This window comes from Schistocerca gregaria, chromosome 5, assembly GCF_023897955.1.
Source record: "Schistocerca gregaria isolate iqSchGreg1 chromosome 5, iqSchGreg1.2, whole genome shotgun sequence".
NCBI classification, from domain to species: Eukaryota; Metazoa; Arthropoda; class Insecta; order Orthoptera; family Acrididae; genus Schistocerca; species Schistocerca gregaria.
The window spans coordinates 110,336,392-110,356,506 of record NC_064924.1 but is presented as its reverse complement, the minus strand read 5'-3'; positions in this window follow the sequence as shown (position 1 = coordinate 110,356,506).

Sequence of the window (20,115 nt, the reverse complement as noted above, 5' to 3'; positions counted from 1 at the left end):
CTTTGACCGGAGCCGCTACTATTCGGTCGAGTAGCTCCTCAGCTGGCTTCACGAGGCTGAGTGCACCCCGAAAAATGGCAACAGTGCATGGCGGCCTGGATGGCCACCCATCCAGGTGCCGTCCACGCCCGACAGCGCTTAACTTCGGTGATCTCACGGGAACCGGTGTATACACTGCGGTAAGGCCGTTGGCTTTTTTTGTTTTTTGAATTTAGATATCATGAGAGTATCGGGGCGGGCATGTTAGTCGTCAAGGTTCCGGTTAACCACGTCTGACCACTACAATGGAGGGTAGCCCTACTGTTCACCAAGTATATTATAGTGCCTTCACGTCTGCACCTGCCACTTGAGAAAAAGTAATGGGCTCTCGGCAACATTCTGTGTCATCCTGCACCATTGGTCGGACACTAGCAGTAGCCGGGTTATAGAATTATCGTCCCATACGTAACCTTTGTTGACATCACAAAACGAGCGGCTGCGTTTGCACTGGTGTTGTGACCGGGAAGCAAGGACTGGTGATGGATGGAGTTGCACTGTGTTCAGCGTTCAATTTCGGCTCTGTACGACCTTAGATGAACACCGTCGGCGGCTATGTTGGCGGTCTCGGGAGAAGTCCCATTCTTCCAGTGCTATCGAGAGACATAGCGGTTTACTCCTGACAAGATAGTATGGGTGAAAACTTCCCGTCTCCTCTATATCTCTTTTGTTACGCAACCTTCCCTTCTACAATAACCTATGTAACCATTTCCAGATCTGTCCCCGATAGAATGTGTGAGCTACTTGCTTCAACCTCAATTGAATCCCAGAGCCAGTATGCAGGATATTAAGGACCACTGATAGCAGATGTGTTCCAGCTTTGCAAGCGTACCGATGCTTGTATTTACGTCAGAGGGTGCGCATGTTTATACTGATAAGTGGGTTCATATTGCTAAGTTCTTTGTCAATTTAACTCGATATTTTAATCACCTAACTGACAGCACGTACTCTCCCAACCCGTGAAGTTTCATTTTGTTTCTTCCTCCGACCGTTCTGCCGGCTCCACTTTTTTCGTCAAGCATTAAACAGGTGATCAAGGACTTAATGTTGCTTCCGACTCGACTTCCTTTTTTTTTCTCTCTTTTGCCGAAACAGCTGCTACTTAGCTTTAGTGTCATAGCCATAAACCAAACTTTCGTCACCAGCGAGAACTTTGAAAGAAATTTTGAATCATCTTGAAGTAGTTGTGTAAATTCCATGCAGACTACCTTGCGACATTGTTTCTTATCGCGCCGAAGCAATCGTGGCACAAACTAAGCTGCAATCCTTCTCACGTTCATTTCTGCCAGAATGCGTTCACCTGTATCCTAACGTGTTCTCCTACGTATTGCAGGTATATTAAATAATCTGACTACACTCTTGCGGAATCAGGACCTTCATTTCTAGAATATAATCTGATGCGATGCCTATTGACTGCTGACCAGAACGACTGCGTTTGCACTGGTGTTGTGACCGGGAAGCAAGGACTGGTGATGGATGGAGTTGCACTGTGTTCAGCGTTCAATTTCGGTTCTGTACGACCTTAGATGAACACCGTCGGCGGCTATGTTGGCGGTCTCGGGAGAAGTCCCATTCTTCCAGTGCTATCGAGAGACATAGCGGTTTACTCCTGACAAGATAGTATGGGTGAAAACTTCCCGTCTCCTCTATATCTCTTTTGTTACGCAACCTTCCCTTCTACAATAACCTATGTAACCATTTCCTTAGGATTTCCTTCTATTGCTTAATAATAACAAATGAAGACCTCCCTCAGTCGTTACCGCAATAAACCAAAACTGTTCCTTACCTTTTTTACTGTTACTGGATCGCCATCTGACTGTTACATCGAACTGCGACATGAATATACTTACTCTGTTTTACTATACTCTATTAGCTGCTGGTGGGCTGCCATAATAAGTGGCTGTATTTATTACCAAAGCTGACGTTATTCTTTAATAGCAAAGCTGACGTTATTCTTCAATTAATTTGCCTGAAGTTACGTAATTCATAGTTAAACATTTTCTTGACAACAATTAAATTTTGCAAAGTTTTACATTGATGGTTTTTGGGATGGATTATAATCAGTAATGGAACACTGCTGGCAAAAATTAATTATATTCTGAATGAAATGATTTTACAAATGTTAAATGGGACTTACGTTTTACAATAAACTTACAGCTAGCATTGCCCAAACATACCTTCAGTGGCGTTGAGTTTCACAAAAAATAATTCAATAATATTAGTTCCTCTTACGATAATAGTTAGCTGATGTCTCTGTACATCCGTCCATAGTCTCTTGTAAATCATAGCTTGTGGTTGGCAGGCACACCGCTCCTCTCAACCTCTCGCTTCAGACCTGCTGCCGACTCGCTTCACATCTCGCTTACTTCTGACTTCCTACGAACGCTAAAGTGCGGTCTCTCCCGCCAACAATGCTTTCTGGTGCAGACAATCCCTGACATCATTACAAAATGTATCAATGCGCGGTCTTTATCGCTATTTTTTTTAAATGTATCCACACCCGATCTCTCCCGCCCTTTTTAAAATTATACCAAGCTGAGGTCTCTCCTGTCAACGATACTTTGGTGCAGACATTATTTCCAACATGACAAATATTAATTATGTCTACTTAATCCTATTAATAAAATATAAATATCTTTCATAAATTTGACAATAGAAATATACACGTGTTACATGGGGAGCCATGATGTGGGACTTACGCGTTGTCACAGGTATTGGTAGAGGGTATTCTGACGGCACAGTGGTATGTTAGAGTCATCCTGTGTCCTCACTTGTTACCTCTCATACGACAGTATCGTCATTCAATTTCCCAGCTGCATAATGTTGGCCCACGCACCGCGCGTGACTTCATGAACTGTTTGCCTGATGCTGAGGTACCATTGTGGCCAGCAGTATCCCCAGATCTGCCCCCGATAGAATGTGTGAGCTACTGGCTTCAACCTCAATTGAATCCCAGAGCCAGTATGCAGGATATTAAGGACCACTGATAGCAGATGTGTTCCAGCTTTGCAAGCGTACCGATGCTTGTATTTACGTCAGAGGGTGCGCATGTTTATACTGATAAGTGGGTTCATATTGCTAAGTTCTTTGTCAATTTAACTCGATATTTTAATCACCTAACTGATAGCACGTACTCTCCCAACCCGTGGAGTTTCATTTTGTTTCTTCCTCCGACCGTTCTGCCGGCTCCACTTTTTTCGTCAAGCATTAAACAGGTGATCAAGGACTTAATGTTGCTTCCGACTCGACTTCCTTTTTTTTTTCTCTCTTTTGCCGAAAAAGCTGCTACTTAGCTTTAGTGTCATAGCCATAAACCAAACTTTCGTCACCAGCGAGAACTTTGAAAGAAATTTTGAATCATCTTGAAGTAGTTGTGTAAATTCCATGCAGACTACCTTGCGACATTGTTTCTTATCGCGCCGAAGCAATCGTGGCACAAACTAAGCTGCAATCCTTCTCACGTTCATTTCTGCCAGAATGCGTTCACCTGTATCCTAACGTGTTCTCCTACGTATTGCAGGCATATTAAATAATCTGACTACACTCTTGCGGAATCAGGACCTTCATTTCTAGAATATAATCTGATGCGATGCCTATTGACTGCTGACCAGAACGACCATCATTAGTCAATTACTCGACAACAGAAGCATATAGACTGCTCTAGTGCACGCAGAGGAAAGTTACGTCAACGATAGTATGTGCACAATTCACTTCTTGAAATCAGTTGGGTTACTAGAATGAGATTTTCAGTCTGCAGCGGAGTGTGCACTGATATGACACTTCCTGGCAGATTAAAGCTGTGTGCTGGACCGAGACTCGAACTCGGGACGTTTGCCATTCGCGGGCAAGTGCTCTACCATCTGAGCTACCCAAGTACGACTCATGCCCCGTCTTCACAGCTTCACTACTGCCAGTGCCTCGTCTCTTACCATGCAAACTTTACAGAAGCTCTCCTGCGAACCGAGCAGAACTAGCCCTCCTGAAAGAAAGGATTTTGCGAAGACGTGGCTTAGCCACAGCCTGGGGGATGTTTCCAGAATGAGAAATGTAGGAAACAAGGTACTCGTAGAAGTAAAGCTGTGAGGCCGTGGCATTAGTCGTGCTTGGATAGCTCTGATGGTAGAGCACTTGCCCGCGAAAGGCAAAGGTCCCGAATTCGAGTCTCGGTCCGCCACACAGTTTTAATCTGACAGGAAGTTTCAATGGGGTTACTTGTCGTACGTATTTCGCTGAATAGCTTTTACGAGAGATCGTTGACTGATACGGACTTGGAGAAAGTTACAGTACCATGCGTAGGTACCGGCGAGGCACTTGCGTTTCAGGGCTTGTTCTAGTGTACGAGTGTTTGGCGCATGGCCAGTGGTGTGTCGCTGTATGACACCGTACTTAACATTTATCACGTTCAGATCGATTACCACAACAAAGCAGTTTGTGTAGCTTATACTGGATGTAGTCGCTGAGGCAGTGCGCAATATCATTAAATACTTGAGGCCCTGACATTTTCTGCAGGTGACCGAGACTGCTTTAAGTGAAAAAGAACAGTGTACTGTCCGCTAGCGAGTAGTTGCTGCATCACAACATTTCACCTTGCTATGGTATCGCCAAAAGCGTTCTAAGTGCTGTTGTTGGTACAGCAACATTCCATTCTATCTCGTGCCATTGTCCTCTCACGGTATTTTTTCTCTTACTCTCTTCCCTTGCTTTGTAGGATACTTAACCGTCGAAATATTTGCTCAAAACATTCTTTAGTTTCTGGAAACGAGGCAGCATCCCTCTCCCTGAGTCGCTGGGGCTGTTTTTGAGACTTGTCAATAGGGAAAGGCAGGTGCTGCTACCTTTCCGCAAAAAATTTTTAATGTTCTGCACCGAACTTACGAGATAGTAAATTTGTATATTTTTCTCTTTTTAAACGTTTTCGGTGACTTGAAAGATGTCATTTACATACTTGAGGCTGTCTTTTTTGTTTCAAATGAACACTTTATTTTTCTTTGTTAGCGTTTAGCTAATTGGACCCCCTTGGGTGTTATCAGTCTAAATTACATAAAAAATTCGTTCAGTGCTTGTAGAACATGATGGTCCTGATAGCAGTGTGGATAGAACAAGTTGTAATGGTGTCCGTAGCAAAAATAAAGCATAACTGTAGTAAGTTTTTATTTTAGGAGGTTGGAGGATGCAATATTCAGTGTTTGCACTTTCTTTTACTCCACATTCAGAACTTGACATCTGTGATTGTTGCACCCCTACCTGCGGTTGTAGTGATTTTTTATGGGTGTCATTATATGTTTTTTTCCCCATATTACCACGTGGATAACGACGTGATGGAAGCATTCACCAAGCTTTTAGTGTAATGTATCACGATAATCCAAAGGGGGTAAAATTTGCTAATCGATGATGAAATGAACTTAAGTTTTTGTTTCAAACAAGAAACATCCACACGCAGGGAAAATAACTTCTTTCAAGACATTTGTAGTGGCTGTCGACCTAACAATAAACAGTGGCTACTGATGCAGTACCGTGCGAGGTTCTTCAAATGGTCTCACTGTTGATGTTAGTTCACTGCGTGAAGAATTACAGTGTCGTTCTTGCGATTTGTGAGTTTTCCAAAGTGCTTCTAGGATCGCAAATTACTTAATTCGTAACAATCTGGCAGCCTTGAAGCGCATTTGTGTACTGTATCAGCCCGGGCCATATTGTCTCGCATCGTCTTCCGGAAGGAAACGAAAGTTGCACTTGAACTTCCTGTCGACTCCGCACGCGTTGGAGTCAAACCTGAGGTAGAAAGGCGCCGGGCACAGTACGGGTCGCGTCCTCTCTACGCAGTCACTCCGGAAAACATGTGAAATGTTGTAAGGAAAGCGCTCAAAATATTAATGGCTGGACGGGGATTTGAACTATGCACTCAGTAAATACCTCGGAGTTAGGTAGGTCGGTTTGAGTCTTTTCCGTTTTACGTTCTAGAATAATAAAATCTTATTTGAGAGGTTTCTAATCAACTACAGTTCCTTTCGGTTGTTCAGCTTCTTCTACATGTATTACATCTGCGACTAGTGCACATTACTATCTCTAATACCACAGACTTTCATTATCAGCTACTCTTGTCTTTTGTTTTTATCTCTTTGGTTTCTGCGTGAGTTTCGTAGTTAGAACCTAAACTTACAATTGTAAAATACGTACGCCTTACACAGAGTCTCTTTGAGAACATATTTCCACATGAACCACATGTCATTCCCTGTCCTCCTGCTCCTCTCCCCCCCCCCCCCCCCTCCTGCTACCAATCAGACATTAGTTGCCTTTGCTCTGGCTCTTGGTACGACCTTTAAAGCTTACGGTACTGGTCTATATTTGTGCTTTTTTAAGTTATGATTGATATATACAAATATGTAGTTGGAATTTAAAAACATTTTTAGGTTTATTAGACTTCCTACTTTAAATGCAAATGTTTTGGTATTGCAAGTCTTAAGTTTTGAATACATACTTTAACCTTAAATTTAACGTTAATCATCACAGAATCGTCCGTGGCTCGTGGTCTTGCGGTAGTGTTCTCGCTTCCCGCTCATGGGGTCCCAGGTTCGATTCCCGATTATCACAGAAATAAATTGAAAAGCAACTGTAATACTCAATTATATGATCAAGCACGTGATCTTTCTGTTTATATTTCTCCTACAGCCAATTTCCATCCCGGCCAAGTAGGGTATTTTTCTTTCTCTCCAGATGACTGGGTGTTGTGTGTCTTTCATTATCATTTCATCCTCTTTCACTCGCAAGTCGCCGTAGTTGCTTTAAAGATCTTATGGAGCGGCGACCGAACCACCCCGCGAGGGGTCTCCCGGCCACCAATGCTATACGCTCATTATTATTGTTATTATCACAGAAATAAATTGAAAAGCAATTGTAGTACTCAATTATATGAGCAAGCACGTGATCATTCTGTTTATATTTCTCCTACAGGCAATTTACATATAAAAATTCACACAAAACACAAGGCGAAAGAAATTCACAATATTCTAGAATGCATCAGCACTGAGAGAAAGTGTATTGTTTAAATTTCAACAGTTTCTAAATGTGCAATTTTGGATCTGATAATGTGTACTGTCAATACTTAACGCTTTTTTCATCACCAGTTTAATAGGGGAGAGACGATAATATAGTACAATAAAAAATACAATCGATGATAAATATTACACATACCGCTGCTGCATTCTGAACTATGGCTTGCTGAAAACCTGTAATCAACTACAACATCATCTAATAAAAGTATCACCACCTCCACAACATGATTGTTGGGGAAGGAGGAAGGAAGGAAGAAGGTGTTCGATTTTAGGAAGGAATAAAGTGTTTTACGACAGCCTTAATTACAGACTAACATCCATTGTTTATCCACACACATGAGATGACAAAAAATTGTAATAGTGAGAGCTGTATCATCCCCAAAAACAATATCAGAATAGATATCTTGAAAATAAATAAATATTAGAATTTATGGTATTATATGTGAGATTTCTCACACTTCACTCCACTTCTAAATTGTCTAATTTCCTTATTAAAATATTCACAACGTGCATATTGGCACTAATCATAAAAATTTTAAGTTAATCAGCACTCATAATAGCTACTTCTTGTTTTATACCTGAACTAACTAGTATATAACTTGAGATTTGGAGGGAAAACTGTATTCCCTCTGTGATATGCGGTTCCCTGGAAATTTATTGTCTTGTGTGAATCAGAGAGAAGTTTATGACGAAACAGATGTGGAAATATTTAATGTAATGTTATTCGTCAACTAAGTTATCAAGTGGTGCAGAAATTCGAATCTCCAGCACTTTGCAAGAAAGCATGTGTGCGCTCACACGGTCGCCAGTTGAGAAAGCTCATATCATAGGGAACAAAATAAAAATATCTATAAAAACTGAAGTTCCAAACTCTGTACTGGAAAGTGTATTCAAACCAGTTGCTCAGTCGTTACATAGATTGGGACGTTTATGATGAAAAAAGATAGACCAAAATCACGCTAAAGAAAACTATGTATTTATGAAAGCAGAATCTTGGATGAGAAGGATAAGAAAAGGAACGACGAATGCGTTGTGGAAGATAGTGATGGAGGTGAAGAAGATACAGAGAATCAAGTGACAGCATCTCTTTTTAATGAATCAACAGTAACAATTCGTGATGCTGTGCATTGATTTAGATCTGAATCAACACTTAGAGTGTGGATGATTGGTGATTTCCTGGTAGAAGTTTATGAAGGTGATTGAATAATTCAAAATGTAAGATACCCGGAAACGATTGTATTACATTATCCTGAACAGAGTTACACAAGACAAGATATTCAAAACCATGGTAAAATTCTCAAGGCTACCAACGCTCATAAGCAAAGGTATCTTGCCTACAGACAAGTAAATCCCAATGGAGTTTATAAATATACACATATCGTTAAGACTGCGTTAGATAAAACTGGTGGATCATTAATGAGAGCAGATGATGTACATTTCAGTATGGGAGAGGACTCAATTTCATCCCCTTATTCAGCTCTGTCTAAAAAGTTACGGCAGGCTTTGTTAGAGAAGAAGAAGATGCAATTCAACAGGCATGCACTTCTCTGAGATTGGGATAGCTAAGCTAAAAGGAGATAGACCAAGATGAAGATGTTAAAATTAATGTATTTATGAAAGCAGGACACTGAGAGAAGAAGATGATGATTACGATGAGGAAGATAAAGCGGATGAAGGCATTCACTATTACAAGATGGGCTCCAACAAATCGCCAGCAGATATCGATGTTATTGAATTGGTAGAGGGATTATTTTTCTAGCTGGCTTCGAAAGCAGTGGGCTATACTTCACTACACAACAAAACACCATTTACTGAAGAGCAGATTCATGAAGCATCAGTTATCACCAGAAGTTGTGGAAAATTAAGTGAATATCACTGTAAAAAGTAGAGCATATAATCTCAGCAAATCGGTACTCACAGCTTTACTTCTGCCAGTATCCGTCTCCTACCTTCCAAACTTTACAGAAGCTCTTCTGCGAAACATGCAGAACTAGCACTCCTGAAAGAAAGGATACTGTGGAGACATGGCTTAGCCACAGCCTGGGGGATGTTTCCAGAATGAGATTTTCACTCTGCAGCGGAGTGTGCGCTGATAGGCAAAGGTCCCGAGTTCGAGTCTCGGTCGGGCACACAGTTTTAATCTGCCAGGAAGTTTCATATCAGCGCACACTCCGCTGCAGAGTGAAAATCTCATTCTGGAAACATCCCCCAGGCTCTGGCTAAGCCATATCTCCACCGTATCCTTTCTTTCAGGAGTGCTAGTTCTGCATGTTTCGCAGAAGAGCATCTGTAAAGTTTGGAAGGTAGGAGACGGATACTGGCAGAAGTAAAGCTGTGAGTACCGGGCGAGAGTCGTGCTTCGGTAGCTCAGTTGGTAGAGCACTTGCCCGCGATAGGCAAAGGTCCCGAGTTCGAGTCTCGGTCGGGCACACAGTTTTAATCTGCCAGGAAGTTTCATATCAGCGCACACTCCGCTGCAGAGTGAAAATCTCATTCTGGCAACATCCCCCAGGCTGTGGCTAAGCCATGTCTCCACAGTATCCTTTCTTTCAGGAGTGCTAGTTCTGCATGTTTCGCAGAAGAGCTTCTGTAAAGTTTGGAAGGTAGGAGACGGATACTGGCAGAAGTAAAGCTGTGAGTACCGGGCGAGAGTCGTGCTTCGGTAGCTCAGTTGGTAGAGCACTTGCCCGCGATAGGCAAAGGTCCCGAGTTCGAGTCTCGGTTGGGCACACAGTTTTAATCTGCCAGGAAGTTTCATATCAGCGCACACTCCGCTGCAGAGTGAAAATCTCATTCTGGAACCATCCCCCAGGCTCTGGCTAAGCCATGTCTCCACAGTATCCTTTCTTTCAGGAGTGCTAGTTCTGCATGTTTCGCAGAAGAGCTTCTGTAAAGTTTGGAAGGTAGGAGACGGATACTGGCAGAAGTAAAGCTGTGAGTACCGGGCGAGAGTCGTGCTTCGGTGGCTCAGTTGGTAGAGCACTTGCCCGCGATAGGCAAAGGTCCCGAGTTCGAGTCTCGGTCGGGCACACAGTTTTAATCTGCCAGGAAGTTTCATATCAGCGCACACTCCGCTGCAGAGTGAAAATCTCATTCTGGAAACATCCCCCAGGCTGTGGCTAAGCCATGTCTCCACAGTATCCTTTCTTTCAGGAGTGCTAGTTCTGCATGTTTCGCAGAAGAGCTTCTGTAAAGTTTGGAAGGTAGGAGACGGATACTGGCAGAAGTAAAGCTGTGAGTAGCGGGCGAGAGTCGTGCTTCGGTAGCTCAGTTGGTAGAGCACTTGCCCGCGACAGGCAAAGGTCCCGAGTTCGAGTCTCGGTCGGGCACACAGTTTTAATCTGCCAGGAAGTTTCATATCAGCGCACACTCCGCTGCAGAGTGAAAATCTCATTCTGGAAACATCCCCCAGGCTCTGGCTAATCCATATCTCCACCGTATCCTTTCTTTCAGGAGTGCTAGTTCTGCATGTTTCGCAGAAGAGCTTCTGTAAAGTTTGGAAGGTAGGAGACGGATACTGGCAGAAGTAAAGCTGTGAGTACCGGGCGAGAGTCGTGCTTCGGTAGCTCAGTTGGTAGAGCACTTGCCCGCGATAGGCAAAGGTCCCGAGTTCGAGTCTCGGTCGGGCACACAGTTTTAATCTGCCAGGAAGTTTCATATCAGCGCACAATCCGCTGCAGAGTGAAAATCTCATTCTGGCAACATCCCCAAGGCTGTGGCTAAGCCATGTCTCCACCGTATCCTTTCCTTCAGGAGTGCTAGTTCTGCATATTTCGCAGAAGAGCTTCTGTAAAGTTTGGAAGGTAGGAGACGGATACTGGCAGAAGTAAAGCTGTGAGTACCGGGCGAGAGTCGTGCTTCGGTAGCTCAGTTGGTAGAGCACTTGCCCGCGATAGGCAAAGGTCCCGAGTTCGAGTCTCGGTTGGGCACACAGTTTTAATCTGCCAGGAAGTTTCATATCAGCGCACACTCCGCTGCAGAGTGAAAATCTCATTCTGGAAACATCCCCCAGGCTCTGGCTAAGCCATGTCTCCACCGTATCCTTTCTTTCAGGAGTGCTAGTTCTGCATGTTTCGCAGAAGAGCTTCTGTAAAGTTTGGAAGGTAGGAGACGGATACTGGCAGAAGTAAAGCTATGAGTACCGGGCGAGAGTCGTGCTTCGGTGGCTCAGTTGGTAGAGCACTTGCCCGCGATAGGCAAAGGTCCCGAGTTCGAGTCTCGGTCGGGCACACAGTTTTAATCTGCCAGGAAGTTTCATATCAGCGCACACTCCGCTGCAGAGTGAAAATCTCATTCTGGAAACATCCCCCAGGCTGTGGCTAAGCCATGTCTCCACAGTATCCTTTCTTTCATGAGTGCTAGTTCTGCATGTTTCGCAGAAGAGCTTCTGTAAAGTTTGGAAGGTAGGAGACGGATACTGGCAGAAGTAAAGCTGTGAGTACCGGGCGAGAGTCGTGCTTCGGTGGCTCAGTTGGTAGAGCACTTGCCCGCGATAGGCAAAGGTCCCGAGTTCGAGTCTCGGTTGGGCACACAGTTTTAATCTGCCAGGAAGTTTCATAACAGCGCACACTCCGCTGCAAGGTGAAAATCTCATTCTGGAAACATCCCCCAGACTGTGGCTAAGCCATGTCTCCACAGTATCCTTTCTTTCAGGAGGGCTAGTTCTGCATGTTTCGCAGAAGAGCTTCTGTAAAGTTTGGAAGGTAGGAGACGGATACTGGCAGAAGTAAAGCTGTGAGTACCGGGCGAGAGTCGTGCTTCGGTAGCTCAGTTGGTAGAGCACTTGCCCGCGATAGGCAAAGGTCCCGAGTTCGAGTCTCGGTCGGGCACACAGTTTTAATCTGCCAGGAAGTTTCATATCAGCGCACACTCCGCTTCAGAGTGAAAATCTCATTCTGGAAACATCCCCCAGGCTGTGGCTAAGCCATGTCTCCACAGTATCCTTTCTTTCAGGAGTGCTAGTTCTGCATGTTTCGCAGAAGAGCTTCTGTAAAGTTTGGAAGGTAGGAGACGGATACTGGCGGAAGTAAAGCTGTGAGTACCGGGCGAGAGTCGTGCTTCGGTAGCTCAGTTGGTAGAGCACTTGCCCGCTATAGGCAAAGGTCCCGAGTTCGAGTCTCGGTCGGGCACACAGTATTAATCTGCCAGGAAGTTTCATATCAGCGCACACTCCGCTGCAGAGTGAAAATCTCATTGTGGAAACATCCCCCAGGCTGTGGCTAAGCCATGTCTCCACCGTATCCTTTCTTTCAGGAGTGCTAGTTCTGCATGTTTCGCAGAAGAGCTTCTGTAAAGTTTGGAAGGTAGGAGACGGATACTGGCAGAAGTAAAGCTGTGAGTACCGGGAGAGAGTCGTGCTTCGGTGGCTCAGTTGGTAGAGCACTTGCCCGCGATAGGCAAAGGTCCCGAGTTCGAGTATCGGTCGGGCACACAGTTTTAATCTGCCAGGAAGTTTCATATCAGCGCACACTCCACTGCAGAGTGAAAATCTCATTCTGGAATCATCCCCCAGGCTGTGGCTAAGCCATGTCTCCACAGTATCCTTTCTTTCAGGAGTGCTAGTTCTGCATGTTTCGCAGAAGAGCTTCTGTAAAGTTTGGAAGGTAGGAGACGGATACTGGCGGAAGTAAAGCTGTGAGTACCGGGCGAGAGTCGTGCTTCGGTAGCTCAGTTGGTAGAGCACTTGCCCGCGATAAGCAAAGGTCCCGGGTTCGAGTCTCGGTCGGGCACACAGTTTTAATCTGCCAGGAAGTTTCATATCAGCGCACACTCCGCTGCAGAGTGAAAATCTCATTCTGGAAACATCCCCCAGGCTGTGGCCAAGCCATGTCTCCACAGTATCCTTTCTTTCAGGAGTGCTAGTTCTGCATGTTTCGCAGAAGAGCATCTGTAAAGTTTGGAAGGTAGGAGACGGATACTGGCAGAAGTAAAGCTGTGAGTACCGGGCGAGAGTCGTGCTTCGGTAGCTCAGTTGGTAGAGCACTTGCCCGCGATAGGCAAAGGTCCCGAGTTCGAGTCTCGGTCGGGCACACAGTTTTAATCTGCCAGGAAGTTTCATATCAGCGCACACTCCGCTGCAGAGTGAAAATCTCATTCTGGAAACATTCCCCAGGCTGTGGCTAAGCCATGTCTCCACAGTATCCTTTCTTTCAGGAGTGCTAGTTCTGCATTTTTCGCAGAAGAGCTTCTGTAAAGTTTGGAAGGTAGGAGACGGATACTGGCAGAAGTAAAGCTGTGAGTACCGGGCGAGAGTCGTGCTTCAGTAGCTCAGTTGGTAGAGCACTTGCCCGCGATAGGCAAAGGTCCCGAGTTCGAGTCTCGGTTGGGCACACAGTTTTAATCTGCCAGGAAGTTTCATATCAGCGCACACTCCGCTGCAGAGTGAAAATCTCATTCTTGAAACATCCCCCAGGCTGTGGCTAAGCCATGTCTCCACAGTATCCTTTCTTTCAGGAGTGCTAGTTCTGCATGTTTCGCAGAAGAGCTTCTGTAAAGTTTGGAAGGTAGGAGACGGATACTGGCGGAAGTAAAGCTGTGAGTACCGGGCGAGAGTCGTGCTTCGGTAGCTCAGTTGGTAGAGCACTTGCCCGCGATAGGCAAAGGTCACGAGTTCGAGTCTCGGTCGGGCACACAGTATTAATCTGCCAGGAAGTTTCATATCAGCGCACACTCCGCTGCAGAGTGAAAATCTCATTGTGGAAACATCCCCCAGGCTGTGGCTAAGCCATGTCTCCACACTATCCTTTCTTTCAGGAGGGCTAGTTCTGCATGTTTCGCAGAAGAGCTTCTGTAAAGTTTGGAAGGTAGGAGACGGATACTGGCAGAAGTAAAGCTGTGAGTACCGGGCGAGAGTCGTGCTTCGGTAGCTCAGTTGGTAGAGCACTTGCCCGCGATAGGCAAAGGTCCCGAGTTCGAGTCTCGGTCGGGCACACAGTTATAATCTGCCAGGAAGTTTCATATCAGCGCACACTCCGCTGCAGAGTGAAAATCTCATTGTGGAAACATCCCCCAGGCTGTGGTTAAGCCATGTCTCCACAGTATCCTTTCTTTCAGGAGTGCTAGTTCTGCATGTTTCGCAGAAGAGCTTCTGTAAAGTTTGGAAGGTAGGAGACGGATACTGGCAGAAGTAAAGCTGTGAGTACCAGGCGAGGGTCGTGCTTCGGTAGCTCAGTTGGTAGAGCACTTGCCCGAGATAGGCAAAGGTACTGAGTTCGAGTCTCGGTCGGGCACACAGTTTTAATCTGCCAGGAAGTTTCATATCAGCGCACACTCCGCTGCAGAGTGAAAATCTCATTCTTGAAACATCCCCCAGGCTGTGGCTAAGCCATGTCTCCACAGTATCCTTTCTTTCAGGAGTGCTAGTTCTGCATGTTTCGCAGAAGAGCTTCTGTAAAGTTTGGAAGGTAGGAGACGGATACTGGCGGAAGTAAAGCTGTGAGTACCGGGCGAGAGTCGTGCTTCGGTAGCTCAGTTGGTAGAGCACTTGCCCGCGATAGGCAAAGGTCCCGAGTTCGAGTCTCGGTCGGGCACACAGTATTAATCTACCAGGAAGTTTCATATCAGCGCACACTCCGCTGCAGAGTGAAAATCTCATTCTGGAAACATCCCCCAGGCTGTGGCTAAGCCATGTCTCCACACTATCCTTTCTTTCAGTAGGGCTAGTTCTGCATGTTTCGCAGAAGAGCTTCTGTAAAGTTTGGAAGGTAGAAGACGGATACTGGCAGAAGTAAAGCTGTGAGTACCGGGCGAGAGTCGTGCTTCGGTAGCTCAGTTGGTAGAGCACTTGCCCGCTATAGGCAAAGGTCCCGAGTTCGAGTCTCGGTCGGGCACACAGTTTTAATCTGCCAGGAAGTTTCAAGATTATAATACATCGCAAACGACTGTAAAAAGAATGGAGTGGAATGATCGCCACATTTCTGCAATCAGTTATAAGCAACGCTTGAAGGGTGTAAAATGCAAGGCCACTGGACAATGGACGACTGAAAACGATTGGTTTGGAGCGGCTTATGCTTCCTGTCGCCAGTGAATCACAGAGATGGTGGTGTTGCAGTATGGGGCTGTTTTTCGTGGTTAGGGCTTGGTCCCGTTATTTCACTCAAGAACACACTAAACGCGGAAGTATGTGATGATATTTTACAGCATTTGTGTTATGTACAGTACAGGGGAAATTCAGAGACAATTAACGTTCCTATCAGCATGGTAATGCACTCAATCATAAAGTAGAATCTGTGAAACTATGGTTTGTGTACAATAATACGAGGGTTTGAACTTCAATAGAGGCAACTATGTATTTACAGCTCATACAAAATAGATACGTGTTTCGAAGTTTTACCGACCTTCATAGTATTGTGTATAGCCCGTTGCCAGCGATGTGGACGTCGTAGGATACTCTTAGCAGTGCCAGTTGTGTTGACAGTTCGAGCTGCGCGGTCTATTGCCCGACGAATTTGTAGTAGTTCTGAAGCGAATGCCGCGAAGTGTTTCCTTCACTTTAGAAATCGAGTTGAACTCACGAGGGCTTAAGTCAGAGGAGTGCAGTATGTGGTATAGCACTTAGCAGCCTCATTAGTCAAACAAATCAGTAACAGCTTGCACTGTACGTGTTTGAGCATTGTCCTGCAGAATGATGGTCACGTCCTGCAGAAAGTGTCATCACTTCTGTGTCTATGCTGTTCATTTTTGGAACACAACCTACGGCCAGCTCAGAGACAGAAGTGATGACACTATCTGCAGCACATGATCATCATTTTGCAGGGCAATGCTCAAGCACGTACAGTGCAATCTGTTACTGATTTGTTTGTTTGATGGAGCTGCTAAGTGCTATATCACCTACTGCACTCCCCTGACTTAAGCCCTCGTGAGTTCAATTCGATTTCTAAACTAAAGGAAACGCTATACGGCATACGCTTCAGAACTGCTACAAGTTCATCGGGCAATAGACTGCGCCGCTCGAACTGCCAACAACAAGGTCAGTAAAACTTTGAAACACGTATCTATTTTGTACAAGCTGTAAATAAATAATTTCCACTATTAAAGTTCCAACCCTCGTATTTATGAAATGGACTATTCTGCCTCGTGCCGACCTCGACCCAATGGAACATCTCTGGGGTGAACTAGAACGTCAACTTCACTCCGTTTCTTTGTTTCCAACCTCACTAATTTCGGCTACCGTGAAAGAATGGGTTGCCATTTCCCCGCGGATATACAGATATCTTATTGAAAATTTTCCCGGCACAATTCAAGCCATCATAAAGGTAGAGAGTGGGCACTTCTCGTACATTTTTTTGTTATATAGTTATTTTTTTGCTATGACAATTTGCTGTAACATGAACGAATCGTAAGCGACAGTAATGTCTAATGAAGAGAGAAGTACTTCGATTACGACCTAAGAGTGTACGATGTTTCACGAAAAGTGATAGTCTGAGGGACATTCCATTAGTTGAAAACATGCGCAAAGATTTCATACGCAAACAGTCCACATAATTATTGATTTGGATCAAACAGCATGCATTGAATTTCGGGCTTTCTGGAGAAGAATTAAAAACGTTATAGGTGACACTACTCTGAGAGTGTGGACTGAGGCAAAGAAAGAGGACTCCAGATGACAGTCTGCACGGCAGATCCGCCTAATCTCATATCTCACAAGGACGCCGGCGCGCCTATAGTCGCTGCTGAGACACGAGCTTCTGCAATGAGTCATTATGCGCACGTTAAAGCGAGCCCTCTCTCGATAACACAAACAAATATCTATGTTTTAAAACTGGGTTGCCTAGATTTTTTTAAAAAAACCGCTTCTTGCGGTTGGGAGAATTCGGAGAATCTGAGTGCGATATGCCTTAGTAAACCTGTGGAAGCAAGTTATAACTGGAAACTTTTTGTCTTTGAAAACAATTCTCAGCTTGCTTATGTTTATCTATTTCTGGGAATGGAGCTGTGAAATCTCTGATTGAACAGGTGAGATAAGAAATCCCTGCTGACTCAGCAGGGGTGCGTACCATAAAACTGGGTAACTCACTAGGAAGCTCCTTCTGTTGATGTTGAACCATTGGAAAGTCAACACTATCTTTGCTGTCACTGTCTTTAGAGAGGATGTAAGTACAACAGGCACTACTACCAATCAGAAACTGTACATTTTGCTTATCAGTTACTTGCTATAATACACGAAAGCAGGGATTCCAAGTTACAGAGTTTGAAGAACATGAGGAGCGTAGAATACACTGTAAGACTGTCACCTTTAGAGAAAGTGCAGCGACATCTGATATTAAGCGCAGAACATGGCACAACCAAATTTGGAACAATGGTGCTGGTTCATCTGAAGGACTGCTAGAAATATCTACCGTCAAGACTCTCGACCACCAGTCGCGCTGAACACGACTTCCTGAACAGCGAAAAGGTATGCATAATATATCGTGGAAGACCGAACAACATGGTAACACTCGATTTTGAAAATATTGATATGTAATTATAAAAAAAAATGTGCCACTGTCTATTCACAGAGTATCACGCAGTGGAATAATAAGAGCTGTTAATATAAGGTCTCTTTAGGAAGAATGTTGTGACTCCTTATTTAGCTCTCACATACAAATTCATTCGCAGAGATGAACGACACAATAATAAACTCGCTTCAGAGAGAGTTCTTCACTGATTCTGAACACTATATTGTTTTTGAAGTGTACAGCAGGTACCAATGTATGTATTACAAAGAACTGTTTCTGTCTTTGTACAAGTAGCTGGTCGATCGCTAAATTAAATATATGTTATTTATATTGTACCCGGCTGGCCCACAAAATGCCATTCAGTACAGTTTCGATTTCGTTAAGGCAGATACAACAATGAAATCTTGGTTGTCTCATGGATAACTACTCAAGAAACTGCTATTTGCAGTAGAAATCGTGTAAAAAGTGTGGAAGACGATGTAGAATATCCATTAAATTCGCTTATCTCTATTGCATTTGACAGTGTAAATTGTTGAAGTTTTTAAAATTGATTTTTTAATAATGAAATTATTAATTTTTATACATAGATTTTTTCTTTTCATTCCGTCAGTTAATATACTGTAATGATAATGTAATTTGAGACAATTGTGTGTGTGTGTGTGTGTGTGTGAGTGGATGATGTATCTGATTACTTTATATGAAAGACAGATCATATGTGTGTACAGTATTTCTTACGTAAAAAATACAGAGTTTGCAAGAACTGTAGAATTTGACGTATGGAATACAGAGATCCGTGTGTTTACCGGAGATGGAAAGATTGGAGGGCGGGGGGGGGGGGGGGGGCGGGAGAGAGTGAGAAATTGTTACTAGAGCTCACAATATTTGACGTATTAAATATTGTGGCAAGTATGTACACACACAATGACGCATTACTTTGATCTTGGAGTCATTTTAATATTACGCCATTGTTATGTATCTGTAGATAACTAATGCACGACACAGTATTTTTGGCAGAAGAAATAAAGAGAGATTACATATTTCTAGGGAGTTCAGTATTTGACGTATGAAATACGGGGATAAATTTGTGTGCGAGAGAGAGAGAGAGAGACAGAGAGAGAAGTGATGCTACAGGTCGCCGTATTTGACGTATAATACACCAGTATATAATGCACACCTTTGTCTTTGGAGTAATTTTAATATTCTGCCGGAGCTATGTGTGTGTAGGTAAATAATGCATAACTTTGTTCTTAGTTTCACTTTAATATAGAGTCATGGAAATAATGAATATCTTTGACTCTAAACGAACGGTTATGTAATTTTTTATTGCGTATCTGTCACCTTATTTATAATACCAAACTCTGATTGGAAAGAGGAGAGGGGAAGTGGGGGTATAAAACACACAGTTGGTGCTTCCGTCATCCTGCATTTTTCATACTACGCTATGACTGGTCGGTGATAAGGAGGGGAGAGGGGAGTAAGGAATGAGACTTCATGTAAACGTCGAATACTATGTGCTCACTGGTTAGGACTTCGAATTTTGCACTAGCACAATTCGGCTATTTCCTCAGTCTTGCATTTTTTGTTTGTTTTAATACTGTTCTATGGTTGGATGTAGGTAGGAGGAAGGGGTCAGAGAGTTTTAATTCCCCATTAACTAATTAACCAATTTTCTAATACAATGTTCTAATTGGTTGGAAAGAGGTGAGGATATAGAGCATAATTGGTCTTTCTCCATCATCTTCGAATATTTGGTTGCCTGGAAATGAGGAGGGCTGGGAGGCAGGGAACAGTAGAAGCGTGTTTTTAATTTTCCGTATAAACAATTGGACTGTTGCACCATCTCGCACTTTTAACATTGCAGTATAAGTAGCTGGAGATAAGCAGGGGGCATGGCTCCCCACTGATAAGGATGATGACATCACTGATATGGATGACGCCGTGAGTTCAAGGTCATCGATGACGTTATGCATGACGTCACTGATAACGATAATAATATCACTGATGACGTCATTTTTCAAGGTCAGGGGAGGAGCCACAAGTGCAAAGTGGCCCAGGTAGCTGGTAGACACTACCACTACTAATACTACTGTCACTGCTACTACTCCTATAAATGAGAACCCAACCTAATGCTGCAGTGTATTACGCTGAAAATTAGTTCGACCTTTTTAGTTTACTCTGAGTATATACCGGTAAAAACTGCCGCTTATAAGCCACCTAAGTACATGCTGATGTCTTCAGTTTTTTGTCAGCCAGTCTAATTGCAGATAGCAGAAGGATTACCTTCATACCGTACATGTGCAGCATAGTTGGACTCTTGAGAAAATAAAGTGGTGCTCTCATAAGAAGAAGCTCTTTGCCAATACGACTGGGAGTATTCGCTCAACATCAGGAAGACCCTCTCCACATTCTACCCATCAGGTAACATTCCTAAACGGATCAGCCGCGCTGGTCACGTTCAGTGACCATTTCGATTTTCCTACACGCATAGCTACATAATACACCCAAGGCCACCTCAAGGAGCATGGTGGTAGGTACCTTGTAACCCCACTAGTCACTTCCTTTCTTGTTCCATTCGCAAATGTATCGAGGGAAAA